At 35.2% G+C, this 21,229-nt stretch overlaps 1 protein-coding gene and 1 non-coding gene across 18 annotated transcripts in view; both read right to left on the minus strand.

The window, feature by feature from the left end:
* PPP1R9A (protein phosphatase 1 regulatory subunit 9A) overlaps window positions 1-21,229 on the minus strand; it is a 390,995-nt gene that overhangs the window by 197,581 nt on the left and 172,185 nt on the right. The gene's annotated exons all lie outside the window — the stretch shown is intronic.
* Window positions 2,392-2,532, minus strand: LOC112134547 (U4 spliceosomal RNA). The gene has a single exon (XR_002915948.2). It is a non-coding gene; the product is annotated as a U4 spliceosomal RNA (small nuclear RNA).

The raw sequence follows: 21,229 nt of genomic DNA on the forward strand, positions 1-21,229 counted from the left end.
CCAAAAGCCTAGGGGCCTCAGGAAGGGGACTGAATACCACCTTCCATCCTAGGTGGTCATAGACCTTCTTCCCAGCTTTTCCTCACACAAGGCTGTGGGAACCTAGGCATGGCTGCTTATAGTGGCACCCATCATATCTTCCATATTACCTACCTCTCATGTGTTTCTTCCCTTATGCAATACAACGAGGGATAGTTTTCAGAACCAGTTCTTATCTAAGGACAAAAGAAGGCGTGAGCAAAATAGTCTTCAGAAGTATGTGGTAAAGATACTGGAAAACAGAACTTACGCTGCTAAGTCCTCTCAATTCATATCTCCATAGTATTCTTATATTATTTGGAGTAAATTGTTGTATTCCCCAACATATTCATATTCAAACATATACAAAAGTCCATGATAAAATCAAGTATGTATTTTTGTATTATCAATAGCACCAACCACATCAAATACAGAGGATGCAAACTCTTTAAATTTTTAAATTATTTATTATTATTTTTAATAAAGACAGGGTCTTGCTATGTTGCCCAGGCTGGCCTCAAACTCCCGGGGTCAAACAATCCTCCCACCTCGGCCTCCCAAAGTGCTGGGATTACAGGCATGAGCCACCATGACTCCTCAAATTTAAAATAGCTACGGTTGACTTTGTGGAAAGTTTTATGTATACATACATGCACACACATACACACATATGCATACACACACATATGTAAGTAAAATATATATGTAACACATATATGAAAAGTTAAATTTTCATATATATGAAGATTTTTAGTGAAATAATATTTCAAGATAAGTAGAGTTTTATTAAGGTCACACATATAGAAATATTAATGAAATAAGATTAAATCTCTTGCTTTTGACAACATAGAATTCAGTCATAATTGGTACCATTTATTGGCAAGTATGTGTTGTTAAAATACTTGAAAAGTATTTTTTTATTTTAATTTTAATTTTTATTCTAGTGAGACTGAACACTTTCAAACAATGGTTGGTCTTTTTTCCATCTTCTACTTATGGCTTACTGGTTACTATACATTATTTTTCATTGATTTTTAGTAAATTTTAAGGTATAGTATTGCCTAGAAAAGCCTTAAAAATAAGTTCTCTCTGTAAAAATAGTTTATGCCATTAAAGTAATCAGGGAAAAAAAATCCTTCATAAATGTAAACTTAGCTCATCCTGAATTTGGACAAATTCTAAGACAATTAAACCTAAATTAGCGAGTTTTTTTTAACAGAGAACTGGGAAATTCCACTGATGTTCATGTTTTCCTCAATACTTTTCAATTTATTGTAAACAATTAAACATATCCATGAGAAATTAGCAATGTTCTCTTTCAGTTCAGCCAGAGTTTTAAACTGGAGACATATGTTTTGCTAACTGACAACTGGTGGCCAGCATGAAATGAATTGGTGGCCTTGGTCCAGTTTCCACTGGACAGGTGTCCTCATCACAGAAACATTTAACTAATTAACCCAATTGGCACCCATTTGGCGGCAGTGGACAGTCTCCTAGGTGAAATAACTTATTCCTCATCCTAAGAAGTAAATACTCTTTTACAGATGCAGCAAGTTAAGTTAGTAAATCAATTTTTGTTCTAGCATGTGTCTCAGCAGTTGGTCCTTCCTGCTTCTTTTACTACAACTGCCAGCACTGTGTTTCTAAAAGCCGATGGAGGAAAATTAGTCTAAATTGTCTAAATAAGAAAACAGATGGAGAGGACCAATACGAGGTGTATGTGTGTGCACACGCAGTGAGATTACAGAGGGGAAATGGGGATAAGGGGATACCGGGCACACCAAAGAGGGTTTGAGAGTTTCTCTTGAGAGTGAAAATGGAAAGTGAGACTTTTAAGCTTCTCCAGTACAGAAGTTTACACTCTCCCATGAAAATCCCCCAGGGGTGACTGGACCTCTGAATGGAAGGGAGAGTGGGGTAAAGAGTATCATGAAAAGCAAACACTAAACTCTGAGGTCTTGAGTACCTTGGGAAGAGTATCTCAAGCCCCAAATTTTACCTGGAAACAGAATGAAACAGCCTTGAAAGGAACTTAACTGTTCGTTCAAGGAGGTCATCGGAAACAACTGTGGGCTAAAGTGAAAGGGGCTCTCAACACAAGGACCTCTGTAAAACTCCCAGGAACCATACATACATTTACCCAGGGTAGTGGAAGAGAATGCCAAAACACGGATGAGGCCAAACAAGTGGGTGAGGATCTTAAGAAGGTTAACATTAGTGCAGAGGAAAAAAGGAATGTGATATAAAGTGGTGGGCAAACTAAAATGGATTCCTACTCCTTACATAAAAAAGGATGATGACCAGGCTCTTCACAGTACCATGATGGTCTTTTTTTTTTTTCCATTTATTTTTTATTTATTTATTTTTATTCAGTCTCCATAGAGACTGCCAAAAAATGTTCATGCCGACTGTACTGTAAGTCCTCACGGCGGGATATTGGGAAAAGTCTTCAATTAGCTATAATCTTGCCTAGGATAATCCTCATTTGCTGCGATACTGCCACTGCACAAAGCTATGGTGATCCTTCCATATGTCAACATGACTAGGCTACACTTCCCAGTTATTTAATCAAACATTAATCCAAGTGTCACTTTGAAGGTACTCTGTAGATGTGATTAAAGTTCAAAATCAGTTGCCTTTAAGTAAGGGAAATTATCCTAAATAATCTGGGTGAGCCTGACTGAATCAGTTGAAAGGCCTGAAGAGCAGAGCTGAAGTTTCCTGAAGATAAAAGAAATTCTGCCTGTGACAGCAGCTTCAACTTATGCTTGAGGCTTCCAGCCTCCCATCTTCACTGCTTGCCCTACAGATTTCAGACCTTCCTAGCCAGACTCAACATGTGCATAAACCAATTCCTTGTGATAAATCTCTCAAAATGTTATCTTCTACTGGCGGTGCTTCTTTGGTTGACCCTGACTGATACACCAACAGTTCAACTATTCCTCATAGAAAAGGTACAGCAATTTAAAGCAGTAGTTTTCAAAGTGCTGACTGTGACCTAAGGAGGTTGTGAATCAATCTAATAGGTCATGAAGAGCATTGAGAAAAGTAAAATTAAAAAGGATAGAATAGAAAAACATCAGCATTCATTATAAGTAGTAAGAGGACATATTGTACTTCAAAACTTTTGGTTTCAAATATACACACACATATACACATATGTATGTATCATATCTCGATGTGAAATGGTTTTGATTTAGAGACTAAAAGAACAGTAGCACTTAAGAAATAGTGAAAAAGTCAAAGCAGGAAATACAGGTTTCTCAAACTACTGAGCCTGTGAATGCTGACTGCAGATACAGAAATTACACTTCATACTTTCTCTCTCTTTTGAGCCATTGATTCTTACTTCAAATCCTTATTAAGCACCAGCTCACTGGTTGGCAATATGCTCAGTATGGAAAATACCTTATGAGGCTAGGCACGGTGGCTCACACCTGTAATCCCAGTACTTTGGGAGGCGAGGTGGGCGGATCAACTGAGATCAGGAGTTCAGGACCAGCCTGGCCAACATGGTGAAACCCCTTCCCTACTAAAAATACAAAAAAAATTAGCTGGGCGTAGTAGCAGGCGCCTGTAATCCCAGCTACTCAGGAGGTTGAGGCAGGAGAATCGCTTGAATCTGGGAGGCGGTTGCAGTGAGACAAGATCGCACCACTGCACTCCAGACTGGGTGACAGGAAAAAAAAGGAAAAAAAAATACTTCATTAATCTCAGACCTGTCATTGTAACCAACATAAGGGCCGTAATAAAGGGATGTGGGCCATGCTATGGGAACACACAGTAGAGACATCTAAACCTACCTGGGAAGAGAGGTGAACAAGAAAGGATTTCCCAAGTGACCCCGAAAGCAAAGACTTCAGCCTGCAATGGTTAGAGTGAGCAAACATAAGGCGGGGTGGGGGTAGTATATGTGAAAGGCATTCTGAGAAGAAGAGTAGCATGTGCAAGGTAGGAGTAAGAAAGAAGAACCCAATAACAGGACAGGAAGTAAGCCAACATGGCCAAGGCTACATACAGCAGTGAATGAACGGGAAGAGATGGTACAAAAATAGGTAGGGGAGCTCTGGGACACAGTTTTTGTGAGTAAAATCCATATGCCATGCAGAGTCCCTAAAAGCATTTGTCTTTCAGAGAATGGGAGTTTACAAAGATTAGAGAGAACCAGCACTTAAAAGAAAGAGAGGAGACAGGAGCTCTAGGAAACCTCTATCTTCAGTCCTTTTGGAGGACTCAGTGCGAGTCTAGGCCCTCTCAGAATACTAAGAGATTTTTCTCCAAGTGATCCTGGTGAGGGCGGCCAGTCATTTGTGCAACAGAAGAAGGAAGGCAAGAATATGACTGCACTGTCCTTGCAACAAGAGCAAAAAGAGGAAAGGCAGCATCAATCTCAAAAGGCCATGAGCAAACCAAGGTCCTGAGAACTAAAGTTCCTCCTGCAGAGTCAGTCAGGCACAAGAGGAACACATGAGGGAGAATGACAGCAACAAAAGCCCTTCCTTTGCCAAATACATGTTACATTTTTAGGGTGAAATTATGTAAAATACATGCATTGTAAAGGCCTATCTAAAATCCTGTATTTCCACAGTGTGCTGGTCTCATATAAAGAGAATTCATACTTGAGGTTTAGCACTATCTGTAAGAGTCAAATAATAAAACAAAGGTTGCACAATTTTCTACAATCTCAAACAGCTTCAAATGCTGATAGAGGTTTAAAAAAACTGTTTTAGCAAGCATTTCTAGCACTGAGACCTACACAGTACAATCAAAAATTTTAATTTCTGTAAAGGTCAAGAGTAAAATATGCTTAATTTTTAAACTCTTCAAGCTGAGGCCAGACATCACATGGTGGGAAAAAAAACCTCCAAAACAAGACTGAAGCACAAACAACTAATTGTTAGGGAATGCATATATACATGAGGACACTGATGCTGTGGTACAAGGCTGAGCTTGTAAACCTAAGACTAGACTCACAAAAAATCTTTACTGCATTCTGGGCAGCTGTGATCCATGTTAAAAAATAATCATGTTACCCTGAAAAAGCAGGAAAGACTCCATTTCCTTACAAACAGATTGTCCCTTCCATTTAGACTTCTCCAGGAACTGCAGTCATATGTAATTGACCAATTCTGGATCATGACTGAAAATGTCAATATACAGCTAAATCTACAAATGGTATCTGTCTCATGTTCCCCTTACTTATTGGAAAAACTCAGAGGGTGGAAATCCTTTACAGGAAACAAGATAATCAACTACCTTTGTTAAAACATGTCGAGGACAGTGTTATCTCATTATTCTTAGTGTTTTTGAAGTAAAAGCTGCCACCACTTCCGTTAGTATAGGATTAATGGTCAAATCTGGGGATCACTGACCTTGAATCACACTAACTTTGACCTCATATATCTTTTAATAGAACTGATGGTTTTGTAAATATGCTTCTTAAATCAGTTGTCACCACAGCCTCAGAAAGCATCCACATAAAAGAACACACTAGAAAAACTGGTAATTTCTTTATTAAAATAAATAGGTGAATACTCTGTAAGCAAAAAAGAAAATGCAGCAATCATCTGCACCTCCTACCTGGGTTCCTGATTCTGTATAGACAGTTCATACTTCTGGACCAGTTAGATGCCTTGATAGCACCTCAGATTTAAAGTACCCCAAAGCAAAATTATAGTGTCTCCCATCCTGTCTTCTGTAAGGTTTCTCATGTTTGAGGACAACAGGATCCTTTTGGCTACAGGGGCTTGAAAGGGCAGTCAATCACACAACAAAACTTCCTCTTCTCCTCCTACACACCCACATGAAATCAGTAAAAATCGCCTTTTGTTCTTTTTTTTTTTTTTTTTTTTTGAGACGGAGTCCCCCTCTGTCGCCCAGGCTGGAGTACAGTGACGTGATCTCAGCTCATTGCAACCTCTGCCTCCCAGGTTCAAGCGATTCTCCTGCCTCAGCCTCCCAAGTAGCTGGGATTACAGGTGCATACCACCATGCTTGGCTAATTTTTGTATTTTCAGTAGAGATGGAATTTCACCATGTTGGCCAGGCTGGTCTCAAACTCCTGACCTCAAATGATCCACCTGCCTTGGCCTCCCAAAGTGTTGGGATTACAGGTGTGAGCCACCGCGCCCAGCCTGTTTCTATCTTTAAAAGGATTCTTGTTCTACTCACTCCTTCCTATTCCCTCTGCACACTAAGATTCCTAATAAGTTATCCTGCAACTTATGATATACCACATCTAGGTGCCATTCCTAAAGCGTGGCTCTAATCACATCACTGTGGGTCAGGAAACAGCACTGGAAGACAGGATGGAGTAGAGTGACAGAGGAGAGAGAATGAATTTATGAATGATTTTACATTTCTTTTGTATACTTTTTTGTACTTTCCAAATTCTGTATAATGAGCAAGTATTACTTTCTAATGGAGATGGAGAAGGGCACAAAAAGTCCTCCTAAATTTCTCCATATTACCTGGGGAATATAGTTCAAACATGCAGAAAGACATCCAAAGTCCTCTAAGATCTGGCTCCAGCACACATGGCCAGCCTTCACTTAGCACTACTCTTCCTTTCACTCATCCTATCATCCAAAAATTGTTACTATTTTGTTATATGTTTGCTAAGCTTTCTTTCATATTTTTTGGTCTCTCCTATAGATTTATTACATTATGCTATATATTGTATTTATCTGTGACTACAGTTTTTATTCAAATAAATTAGCTGCTTTGGAGTGAGGCAGAGTCTTATCTTTCTATCACTTAATGTTCACAGTACAATGTTTTAGAAGCAATGTGTCTTTAATAATTGTCAGTGAAACATTTAAGGTTGGTGCCTTAAATCAGAACCACTTCTGAACAAAACAAAAGTGACCTGTGAGAGGCAAAAACTCACAAAAGGATATAAATAAAATTTATAACTTCAAAACAAAGAAGTCTTATGCATAGTTCAGGCTGTATTCTAGAAGACATGACTTAATAACATAGATTTAATGTTTATGTCAGGAATTAAGTATTACCAAAAAAGGAACATTTGTTAATATTACCAAAATTAATTTTTGTATCATATGGTAGACAATATAAAAAAAGACTTCTCTCCTTTTGATGGGTTAAGTTGTTCCTGGCAAAAAAATTTTCTAATGTTTCCATTTTTTGATCATTTTAATGTGACTAAGTAGAGAATCTAGTTTGGAAGAACTCATAATTTACTTTTTAAATGTATTTTGAAATGCTAAAATAAAATTGTATTAGAAATGGTACAGTCAAGGGTAATTAGCTTTACTGTTGTGGATGAAAGTGTATTATTTGGGTTCTCAGGTTGAAATACAGAGCTGGCAGGAAGAATTAAAATGCTTACAAGTATTTCAATTGTTGCTGGAGAATGGATATAAAATGTAAATATATAAAAGTGGTTGGCTCCCTTTGCAGCCTTGAGTGCAGCACCTATCTTTAGGTGATGTAGGGTCAATTAGGGCTTTAATGTCCCACAACTGTGGCAGATTTGCTGATTAAAATATAGCAGTCACTTTTACAGTTTTGCATTCTAGTCATGGTGGTCTATCCTGAGAAAGTCCATCTGTTGGTGCCTGTCCTCTCCCAAGCCAAAAAAACAAAACAAAACAAAATAAAACAAAACATCATCCCATGTATAAGAACTCAAGTCTACCAAAACCTGTTGGCATGGCATGTCATCTCCACCTGCCATATTGATATCAGGAAGGTAAATACATATGCCATATGTCTTAAACAAAAGTGTAGTTGTACTCAAATGTCCATTTGCTTCTTACAAATCACCCTGACATAGACAAAGCAATTATAGCAACACAGTTTAATACAGGAGAGAATGAAGCCTCACTCTCTCACTTTGGAAGAAACCAAAACCTCTTCCAAATTATAGGTCTCAATTTCTTGAATATCTTGGAACTTCCCTATGACAATATCCTCCAACATTAGATGACTATCCTCTTGTCTAGAACACCTGTAGTCCTTTCATACTTATATCCTGCCTTTCATTTGTTAATGCTATTTTCTTGTTTAAATCTGCCATCTTCAGCACAGGACTAGTGTTTTACTTCCACTGTATCTGCAAAATTTGGCATTGTGCCTGACAGAGGATCTACTCAACAGGTGCTTACAGGGAGTCTGCCTGATAAAAGCAGTTCTTTTGGAAGTTCTGTAACTCCCTTTAACATGTACTTCATTCATTCATTCAAACAGCTGTTCAAGATTTCAGATAAGCTGGCAACATGAGCAAAGGAATCTTTTTCACTGTCTGGTCCACCCTGCTGGCTTCCACTGTAAGCACTAGTATTTAGGGCATCCAAGATTCTGGCAGCAGCTAAAGTTGACATAAAAATGCAACACAAAGAACTAGTCTTTAACCAAAAAAAAAAAAAAAAAAAAGCGTGTAGTATAAGATACAGAGAAGAAAAAGCTGCTCCTCTGATGGCTGGGCCTGTTCCAATGCTGGCTCTCTTTCCACTCCTTTCTCACTATATATAATGTAAAAGTATATCCATCAGCTGTTATCATAAGAATTGAAAAGATTTTAACAGTAACTATTGGGTGGTCAGTGAGATTGTACACACTCTGTTTACAGGCAAATAGCAGACTTGAATGGCGTTTTCCTTCAATTCTGTTCAAAAATGCCTAAAGAGAGAAATGACAGGTAGGTGATAATGAGGAGGTGAGGAAAAGGAGAAGTGCAGCTACCATCAAGTGATTCTTCTGGGATAGGTGTCTCATTTAAATCTCATAATCATCTTTTTTGGCAGATCAGTCAACTTCAGGCTCACAGATGACAGACAGTTGGCCCAAAAACACACAGAAAATACATAAGTGACAACAAAATACAAGTCCATGAATTAAAAATCCATGCTTTTCTCTCCTTGCCACACAGCTTTTGTTTAAAAAAAAAAAAAAAAGCATTATTAATGCACCAAATGCCAAAACTAAAATAAGCACCCCTACATAGAATAAACAACACATGCCCCGCCCCCACAACTGCAAAGGGCCATAAATTGAAGGGGGTAGAGATTCAAACTTACTAGTAACTAAAGAAATGCAAATTAAATTACATAAGTAATTTTTCATCTACAAAGATTTAAGGCTGGTCATGGTGGCTCACGCCTGTAATCCCAGCACTTTGGGAGGCCAAGACGGGCAGATCACTTGAGGTCAAGAGTTCAAGACCAGCCTAGCCAACATGGCAAAACCCCATCTCTACCAAAAATACAAAAATTAGCCAGGCGTGGTGTCATGTGCTTACAATCCCAGCTACTTGGGAGACTGAGGCAGAGGAATCACCTGAACTCAGTAGTCAGAGGTTGCAGTGAGGTGAGACTGTGCCACTGCACTCTAGCCTGGGTGACAGAGCAAGACTCTGTCTCGAAAAAGGGTTAAAACAAGGCAAAGAGACAGACCAACTCACTCTAATACACTGTGAATAAAATTTTAACAGGCATAACTTTCTGGGGGACAAAAATATTGAAAACTTTAGTATCAGCTAACCTAATAGATTCTAACAGTTTAATGAAATCACAGATATACAGAAATATTTCTGCACACTGACATTAATCACAACATTATTTTAAAAAGTTAAAAAAAACAAGTCTAACAGAACTTAAAGAAGAAAATAAAAATTTAAAAGAAGAAAAACTTGGGAGCAATCTAAATGTCAAAAAGGAAGGGTTTAAAAAGTGGTACATTGATATGATGGAATATACTGATTCTTATAGATGTATCCTAAAAATCATGCTCTATAAGGTTATTCAGTGACACAGAAAATATTCAAATATTTGGTATGTGAAAAGATTATAAAACTACATCAGTATGTACATACATGATCCCAATTATGTAAATACATATAGACATCATAATTTCTGGATGCTAAGATTATGAATGAGTTTTTTCTTTTTCTTTTTTTGAGATGGAGTCTCACTCTGTTACCGAGGCTGGAGTGCAGTGGGGTGATCTTGGCTTACTGTAACCTCTGGCTCCTGGGTTCAAGCGAGTCTCCTGCCTTAGCCTCCCAAGTAGCTGGGATTATATGCGCACACCACCACACCTAGCTAATTTGTGCATTTTTAGTAGAGATGGTGTTTCGCTATGTTGACAGGCTGGTCAGAAACTCCAGACCTCAGGTGATCCGCCTACCTTGGCCTCCAAAGTGCTGAGATTACAGGCTTGCGCCATCGTGCCTGGCTGATTTTTTACTTTCTTTATAGTTTTCTGGATTATTAAAATATAGAGCTTTGGTAAATGTTATCTTAAAAACGTTCATTACAAAACCATGAATGATCAATGGGCATAAGTCTTTCCATACACTATAAAAGCATATTTGTCTATATATTAACTTAAAATATATTTTTATAGCACTTCCAGTGTTCATTTACACAGTGATAACTGATGTTTACAATGATGAGCCTATGATACAAAAAGACCTTGTACTCTGTAAATTTCAAATGCAAAATAAAATCAGGTTCAGTTTTGTTTTTTTTTTAATGTAATAAGCTTGTATTTGCCAGGTAGTAAACTGAAATTATGCTTTGCAGTTAAGCTGTCATTGACCCCTCAAAAAAAGGATTAGTGAGTGTTGACCTTAAATACTAAAACCCACCAAAGACTTGATCCTTAATAACAAAGGGAATCTAAGATCTCACTTCCCATTTAAGACAGCTTAGTTACTGGGACACTTTGATTTTAATTCTCAGACTATGTTATAGGAAAGTCCACTGTACTTTATCTTCTTTCAGACATTTGGCTGAGGGTCTGGAAAACTACTGCTCATGCTGAGAAACATTATAATAATACCATGCTTCAGTTGAAATTTTCTGAGCTTAGTTCACAATGGCTTTTTTAGTATGTGTGTTTGTGTGGAATAATCTGTCATCATATGACAACAGAAGAATTAGTTCCCTGAGTTACATCTATAGAGGGTTCTAGCATATTTATTAGTCTAAAGAATAAAACTTTATGTAAAGCTTAGTAATATTATAAGTTAGTTTAATTCAAAAAAAAAAAATGAGCTTCTAAAATATACAGTTGCAGAATGTTATAACCCAGTGGGATCTGAACAATTACCTAAGTAGGGATGGAAAGAACCACAAGGCATGGGACGCCGCTCCCTGTAGTGGATTATCCAGGTGGAGAATGTGAGGCAAGTGCAGCCATCTTCCCAGAATCTCCAAAGCAGTTAACTATGAGATCAATTTAAGGGAAGGACAAAAGAAACGTATTTGCCATATCTGGTCTAATCTTATTTTAGATTCAAGGAAAGAAGTACACATTCACACAGCTATTCAAAGCTTATGTTAGAAAAAAATTCCAGATACAGAGTATTCTTGATATATCTACCTTGTATTCTTTATATATCTACCTTGTATTCTTTCCAAATGGTTCTCTATAAAAAAGACAAGCAGCAAAATGAGTCCTTTCACATGAAAGAGATGGAGCCCTCTTGTATTCCAATTTGGATGCTGCAGTTATACCTCACATATAAATTGTATGCATTAAAAAGCATTTGAAAAGAAATGTGTAAAAGTGGTAGTAGTCATTGTAAAGTAGCTGGAGTATTAATTTGCTTTATTGTGTTTAAGATTCTCATATTTTGGTTTTTCTATATAAGAAAATAGAAATGAGAAATTTCACTTAATTTTCTATTGAAAAAGCAATGCATTCGCATTCCTACTTATAAATAAATGTTGGCATGGTGACTCAGAAGATCTGCTCTTCCACTTGTGTTATCTTAAGTAAGTTGACCTTTTTAGGCCCATATCTTCCTCATCTGTAAAAACGAGGGGAGTTAAGTAAATGATCTCCAAGATCACGTTCAGCTTTGAAATTCCAAAACTGTACCTACAATAAATCTGCTATTTGGGAGTAGCAAATTTTCACTGCATTAATGTTTTCCAGTCTCAGCAGTAAATACTGACTAAAAGACAAGGAATCACCTTTTCCCAGCTTTATTTTTCAAGGGAAGAGATATCCATTAGTGTATGCCTCCAGGTCCTCCCACTTACTCACATCACCCCAGGCAAAAGTGATTTACTTGTCTGGCTGGTCCCTTAGGTACAAGAAACTGGGCCTGTGTAACAACCTCCTACCTAGTATTTAACTGGATACTTTGATCTCTAAAGCTCTAACTTTTGTCTTACCTCTCAAGTAGTTCAGAATTAGTCAGAGAAAAGAAATATTGTTCCATAGGCTTCTCAAACTTCCAACTTCCAAAACAATATTCAGTTAACACAAGCATTTGCAATCACGGGTGTGATTTTTCCTCTACTATCTTTAAACTGCCCTGATTGCATGGTGGTTTTCCCAGTGCCACGAACTTCAGTGAAACTTTCCAAATTCAATGTTAGAAAGCACATAATACAGAACACTATGGTCCTTTTAAAAAAAAAAATGGAGTCTCCTATAAGGGTACCACCACATATTTTAAATCAGAGGTTGAGGTCCAATATATTCCACCTTCTTTAAAAGCTTGAGTTTCTTTCCTCCTCTCCCAGGTGATGAATGCTCTTCTCATTGATAAATTATATTGACTATTACATCCCAATTCTCAGCTACTACTCAAGTACCACTCTAATCATACCAAATTGTTTATTAGGATTCTACTCTGATTAAAGAGCCAACATTTTTTTCTTGGTTTCAATTTTTAAACCCTCCAAGAGTTTCTTATAAGCCACAGAATAAAGCTCAAACAATATAGTGTATCTTGCAAGATTTTATTTTTTAAAATTCTTATTTCCCATCTTCTCTCTGACACACTCTTATTGGTATCTCCAGAAATCTCAAGATCTCAAGCTACTTAAAATGAACAGAATTCCCTTTCATGATTCCTTTTTTTTTTTTTCTTTTTTTTGAGATGGAGTCTCACTCTGTCACCTAGGCTGGAGTGCAGTGGCACGATCTCGGCTTACTGCAACATCTGCCGCCCAGGTTCAAGAGATTTTCCTGCCTCTGCCTCCTGAGTAGCTGGGATTACAGGCGCCTGCCACTGCACCCAGCCAATTTTTGTAGTTTTAGTAGAGACAAGGTTTCACCATCTTGGCTAGGCTGGTCTTGAACTCCTGACCTCGTGATCTACTCGCCTCGACCTCCCAAAGTGCTGGGATTAAAGGCATGAGCCAGGGGCGCCCGGCCCATGATTCCTCTTATCCATCCAAAAAACTACTTATCCTTCAAGGTTAAATGTAGACATCAATCCTTTTACTATCAATATTTCATCATGTTTCACTTTTTCCCCATCAGAGGAAGTTCTTCAAGCATTATGCCCATGACCCAGCAAAAACACTGACCCATATTAGAGATTCCATAGTACCATGAATGAAGAAAATTTACTTTATTTGTAGTTTAAAATTATAGAGACTAATACTTCTAGTAAGCTACAATTCTTAAAACTGAAGTATTTATCTTTATATAAAACATTGAGACTATTTGATTAGAGAAAGAGAAATCTAAAACAGGTTAGCAATTCTCATGAGATAAAAGTAAACATCTGAGTGCTATACACCCATATCTAAATTATGTTTATTTCTGTGTCTTAAAGAGTGAGAAACTATTACAGAAGGCAGATTCACAATTGTAGCACAACTACACTAAGTGTGTTAGGTGGCTTCTCAGAATGAAATTATCATAATTTGAACTCTCAGTAAAATGGGTCAGTCTTATGCTTTTGGCTTTCTCTCTTTATTTTTTATTTTTTTTTAGAAAATCCATCTTTTATTTACTTGTCTTATTTTTTGAGACAGTGTCTCACTATGTTGCTCAGGCTGGTCTCAAACTCCAGGGCTCAAGAGATCCTCCCTCCTCAGCCTCCCAAAGTGCTAGGATTACAGGTGTGAGCCACTTGCTCCCAACCTAAACTCTCTTTTCTGAACCAAAATAGCATTTTCATGAATTTCACTGATTTCTTGTCTAAACTAGCAACCACTTTATAAGTTATGTTCACTATCTTTCTTGATGTGATTTTCACTGATCTTGGACTAAATTTCAAATATGAGTACTACATGCCCCCTTTTGAGTCTCCAAATTTTAGTATACATATTTTATTAGTGAAGTGCAGTAGAAAAGAATAAAAGTAAACAAAAGAGTGCTTGGCCTAGTGCAGCAAAACCAGGAGTAGGTTTTAAGAAAAACCTTTATTCCCTGTTTCCCCATTCTAGAATTTAGAACTGACTACAAAGGCCCCTTAGTTAGTAATCAACAAACTCTATAGCTATAAATGTTGCAAGGAAATTCAAGATATTTTGGCAATAAAAAGGCAACAGACTAAAACATCATTTGCCAAGTTAAGATTCTTCCCCAAATCTTTTTCAGGTAAAACACTTATTTATATTTGTGTCAAAATTTATGACACAGTCACCCCAAATCTTTTTAGGTAAAACACTTATTTGTATTTGTGTCAAAATTTATGACACAATCACCCTGTTTTGATTTAAATTACCTATAAAATATGTGTTATGAGATAAAAATCCTAAACTAAAATTCCCTAATGTTTTGTTGTAAAAATAAAAACCACTTCTACAATGTGTAGAGCAATATGTACTACAGTCTATTTTAAAACTATGCTAATATAAGATGTTAACAATTGAGAAAACTGGGTGTGGAGTATATAGGAATTCTGAGTACTATCTTTGCAGGTTTCCTACAAATTTAGAACTATTTTAAATTTTAATATTATTTTGGAAAAAAATTTCGGGGAGAGGAATTGGTTACTTACATAAAATAAAATAAATTTAAAAAAAAGAAAAAAACACATTATATTACATCCCTACCTCACATCATACAGAAAATAAATTCCAAGTGGATTAGTGTATTGAAGACAAACTTAAAAGCAAACTCTTAAAACCTTTAGGTGAAATTACACAAGAAAATGTTTATGGTCTTAGGAAGATTTTTAAAACAAAAAGAAATCAAATATTAACCATTATGATAGTATTAAAATTTAAAACTCCTGTATTATAAGGAAACATACACCAAGTGAAAATACAAGCTATAAACTGAGAGAATATACTAATAAAATGTTATTCACAATATATTTTTGGACTGAGTGCAGTGGCTCATGCCTGTAATCTCAGCACTTTGGGAGGCCAAGGCAGGTGGATCACTTGAGGTCAGGAGATGGAGACCAGCCTGGCCAATATGGCAAAACCCCATCATTACTAAAAATACAAAAATTAGCCAGGCATTGTGGTGAGCGTCTGTAATCCCAGCTACTCGGGAAGCTGAGGCAGGAGAATCGCTTGAACCTGGCAGGTGGAGGTTGCAGTGAGCCGAGATTATGCCACTGTACTCCGCCTGGGCGACAGAGCAAGACTCAAAAAAAAAATAACAATTTTTTTTTTTCTTTTTTGCTGACCACAGTTGCTCATGCCTATAATCCTAGCACTCTGAGAGGCCAAGATGGGAGAATCGCTTAAGTCCAGAAGTTTGGATTAGCCTGGGTGACACAGTAGGATCTCATCTCTTGTTTTCCTCTTTTTATGAGACAGCTCTCAAATTCATATAAATAAGAGAAATAAAAATCAAACAAAAAAATGGGGCTAAGATATAAACACATCATTCACAGAAAAGGAAAATCTAATGGTTAATAAACACATGACATAGGGTCCTACTTTACTAGTAATAGGCAATATAAATTAAAACAATGAATTCCATTTTACATCCATTAGAGAGGCCGAGTATGGGTGAGAATGTGGAAAAACAGGAACTAGTAAATCATATGAGGGTGGTTATGGCCCAATGATAAGTAATGTGACAACAGACACTAACGGTAAAGATACATATACGAACCTAAAACCTGGCTAGTTCACACGGAGACACACAACACAGAGAAACACTTGCTCATGTGCCTATGTAAACATGAACAAGGATACTCACTGCAGCATGGTTTGCGATGGTGATGAATTATAAACAATCTTAATGTCCATAACAAGAAAATGATTACAAATTCTGTACTATTCATACAATAGAATACATGTACTAACTATATAGATTACAACTAAGTGGGCTAGGGCTCATGTATCAATGAAGACACATCTCAAAATAAAAAAATTCAACAAAGTATATTTATCTGACACCATTTATAACAAGTACAATATGTTTTAAAAGAATATAAAATTCTTGGTAACTAAAAGCACCAAATTCAAAAGAGTGATTACTTCTGGGAAGGGCTACAAAACAATTTTATATTAGGTAGTGAACACTGTGGAAATCTAAGTCTGTAATATTATATTTCTTTAAATAGAAAAATACAAAGCAAGCATGAAAAAAACATTAAAATTTTACAAAGCTAAATGGTGGGGACCCAAGTTGTCATACTATATGTTCTATGTTCAAAATCCCTTATAATAAAAATGTGTTAAGATAAAACTTGGCAAAAATAATTTCTTAGTGATGTTTAGCCTATTTTTTCAGGATTTCACTACTAAAGTTAATTTTTATTTCATCATGTCCTTCTAAGTTCTCTGCCCTTAGGTATATAATACTTATGTAAATAGCAACAGACTGACTTCTCTGTCTACATCCAATAACTCAGAATTTTTCCCTAAACTTTTCTTTCAACATAGGCATTAAATTTTGTGTTAGCTCACTGGTAAGTGGTAACACATTGACCTTTTCTTTTTTTTTTGTTTTGTTTTAATTATTATTATTATACTTTAGGTATATCTCCCAATGCTATCCCTCCCACCTCCCCCCACCCCACAACAGTCTGCAGAGTGTGATGTTCCCCTTCCTGTGTCCATGTGTTCTCATTTTTCACTTCCCACCTATGAGTGAGAATATGCGGTGTTTGGTTTTTTGTTCTTGCGATAGTTTACTGAGAATGCTGATTTCCAATTTCATCCATGTCCCTACAAAGGACATGAACTCATCCTTTTTTATGGCTGCATAGTATTCCATGGTGTATATGTCCCACATTTTCTTAATCCAGTCTATCATTGTTGGACATTTGGGTTGCTTCCAAGTCTTTGCTATTGTGAATAATGCCGCAATAAACATACGTGTGCATGTGTCTTTATAGCAGCATGATTTACAGTCCTTTGGGTATATACCCAGTAATGGGATGGCTGGGTCAAATGGTATTTCTAGTTCTAGATCCCTGAGGAATCGCCACACTGACTTCCACAATGGTTGGAATAGTTTACAGTCCCAAAAACAGTGTAAAAGTGTTCCTATTGCTCCACATCCTCTCCAGCATCTGTTATTCCCTGATTTTTTAATGATTGCCATTCTAACTGGTGTGAGATGGTATCTCATTGTGGTTTTGATTTGCATTTCTCTGATGGCAAGTGATGGTGAGCATTTTTTCATGTGTTTTTTGGCTGCATAAATGTCTTCTTTTGAGAAGTGTCTGTTCATGTCCTTCGCCCACTTTTTGATGGGGTTGTTTGTTTTTTTCTTGTAAATTTGTTGGAGTTCATTGTAGATTCTGGATATTAGCCCTTTGTCAGATGAGTAGGTTGCAAAAATTTTCTCCCATTTTGTAGGTTGCCTGTTCACTCTGATGGTAGTTTCTTTTGCTGTGCAGAAGCTCTTGAGTTTAATTAGATCCCATTTGTCAATTTTGTCTTTTGTTGCCATTGCTTTTGGTGTTTTAGACATGAAGTCCTTGCCCATACCTATGTCCTAAATGGTAATGCCTAGGTTTTCTTCTAGGGTTTTTATGGTTTTAGGTCTAACGTTTAAGTCTTTAATCCATCTTGAATTAATTTTTGTATAAGGTGTAAGGAAGGGATCCAGTTTCAGCTTTCTACATATGGCTAGCCAGTTTTCCCAGCACCATTTATTAAATAGGGAATCCTTTCCCCATTGCTTGTTTTTCTCAGGTTTGTCAAAGATCAGGTAGTTGTAGATATGTGGCGTTATTTCTGAGGGCTCTGTTCTGTTCCATTGATCTATATCTCTGTTTTGGTACCAGTACCATGCTGTTTTGGTTACTGTAGCCTTGTAGTATAGTTTGAAGTCTGGTAGCGTGATGCCTGCAGCTTTGTTCTTTTGGCTTAGGATTGACTTGGCGATGCGGGCTCTTTTTTGGTTCCATATGAACTTTAAAGTAGTTTTTTCCAATTCTGTGAAGAAAGTCATTGGTAGCTTGATGGGGATGGCATTGAATCTATAAATTACCTTGGGCAGTATGGCCATTTTCACGATACTGATTCTTCCTACCCATGAGCATGGAATGTTCTTCCATTTGTTTGTATCCTCTTTTATTTTGTTGAGCAGCGGTTTGTAGTTCTCCTTGAAGAGGTCCTTCGCATCCCTTGTAAGTTGGATTCCTAGGTATTTTATTCTCTTTGAAGCAATTGTGAATGGGATTTCACTCACGATTTGGCTCTCTGTTTGTCGGTTATTGGTGTTGGAAGTTCTGGCCAGGGCAATTAGGCAGGAGAAGGAAATAAAGGGTATTTAATTAGGAAAAGAGGAAGTCAAATTGTCCCTGTTTGCAGATGACATGATTGTATATCTAGAAAACCCCATTGTCTCAGCCCAAAATCTCCTTAAGCTGATAAGCAACTTCAGCAAAGTCTCAGGATACAAAATCAATGTACAAAAATCACAAGCATTCTTATACACCAATAACAGACAAACAGAGAGCATTGTTTCAATAATATAAAATAGGGAAATAACACAATGGCTTGTAATGGGGGATCAATAAATTACAGTAATATTAAGATGGGATAGTCTAAAAATATTAGAATAAATTTATATTCTCTTACATAAAAAAGTAACAGCTAAATACAATGACTCTATTTTGCCAATAACTGAGTACTTTTCATGCACAAATTTACTGAAAGCTCACATCAATCTATGAGATAGACATTTGTATTGTTCACCACGCTAAGCATGAGGAAACTGAGACACATTAAGATGTGAAATAACTTTCCCTAGATGTCACACATAGTAATTGTGGGAATTGGGGTCCAATTCCAAGCAGCATAGCTGAAGAGACTGTGCTTCTAACCTCATTCATCATTCTTACAACATATCTTAAAATGAAAATTCATATTGCCTAATAGTGTGTATGAGTGTGAACATGCTTGTATAATATTTTTTGTTTAAAGAAGTTATGGGCTGGGTTCCATGGCTTATGCCTATAATCTCAGCACTTTGGGAGGCTGAGGCGGGAGGATTGCTTGGGCCCAGGAGTTAAAGACCAGCCTAGGCAACACAGCAAGACTGTCTCTACCAAAAAAGCGAAAAAACAGTATTTATTTATGTATATATGTATTTATATATGCATCTAAAATTTCTAGAAGATTACAAAGAATATTTATCAGTAGTTCTTCTGGTGTGTGAGCATTGACAAAAAGAAAACAAACATTTCTTTCAGGTATTACATTGAATAACGGTGCAAAATCAAAAGATACTGATTGTGCAGTAATTAGGTAAAAAAATACAACAATTGGGATAAGCATCAATTAATTTTAGAGAAAGGTAGCTGCAAATGTTTTATTAAGTTATAAAAGAGACAGGCAAAATCATTAAAAAGCAATCCCTTGGCAAGAAGTCTTTCAAGAAAGTAAGTTCTAAAACAACTATACCAGAGTCAAATCCAAACTTACTCTTATGCTATGTTCTATATATTCCGGTAGCTTTACATGTAGCTATAATTAAAACACTATAAATTCATAATATAAACCCTGAAATATAAAAGTAGGCCAGGCAGAGTGGCTCATGCCTGTAATCCCAGCACTTTGGGAGACTGAGGCAGGTGGATCACCTGAGGTCAGGAGTTTGAGACCAGCCTGGCCAACATGGTGAAACCGTGTCTCTACAAAAAATACAAAAATTAGCTGGGTGTGGTGGCAGATGCCTATAATCCCAGAAACTCAGGAGGCTAAGGCAGGAGAATTGCTTGAACTCAGAAGGTGGAGCTCACAGTGAGCCGAGATTGCACCACTGTACTCCAGCCTGGGCAAGAGAGTGAGACTCTGTCTCAAAATAATAATAATAATATTATTATTATTATATTATTAGATTATATATTATAATATTATATAAAATATAATATAGTGTATATATTATATAATATATATATTCTTATATATTATATAACGTATATTACGTAATATATAATATATTATATAACGTATATTATGTTATATATTATATATTATATAACGTATATTACGTAATATATATTATTATATATTATCTAACGTATATTATATTATACATTATATATTATCTAACGTATATTATATTATACATTATATATTATCTAACGTATATTATATTATACATTATATATTATCTAACGTATATTATATTATACATTATATATTATCTAACGTATATTATATTATACATTATATAATATCTAACGTATATTATATTATACATTATATAATATCTAACGTATATTATATTATACATTATATAATATCTAACGTATATTATATTATACATTATATAATATCTAACGTATATTATATTATACATTATATAATATCTAACGTATATTATATTATACATTATATAATATCTAACGTATATTATATTATACATTATATAATATCTAACGTATATTATATTATACATTATATAATATCTAACGTATATTATATTATACATATTATATAACGTATATATTATACATTATATATTATATAACGTATATTATATAATACATTATATAATGTATATTATATTATACATTATATAATACATTATATAATGTATATTATATTATACATTATATAATACATTATATAATGTATATTATATTATACATTATATAATGTATATTATATTATATTATATATTATATAATGTATATCATATTATATATTATATAATGTATATCATATTATATATTATATACATTATATATACATTATATATAATATATTATACATTAGATAATATATAATCATATACTATTAATATGTTAATAGTATATTAATATTATATTATATTATTAATATATTATGTTAATAATAATGTATAATATTATATATTATTATAATTATATTATATATAAATATATAATACATATTATATATTTGTATATAAATTTATATATAAATAAATGTATATAATATATATAAAATACACATATACATAATATATATTATAATATATATTATATAATATATTATCATATATTATTATTTTTATAATATATTATATATTATATATTATAAAAAATATAATATAATAGTATATATATAATATATTATATATTATATACTATTATATAGTATTA

Source organism: Pongo abelii, chromosome 6 (assembly GCF_028885655.2).
Source record: "Pongo abelii isolate AG06213 chromosome 6, NHGRI_mPonAbe1-v2.0_pri, whole genome shotgun sequence".
NCBI lineage: Eukaryota > Metazoa > Chordata > Mammalia > Primates > Hominidae > Pongo > Pongo abelii.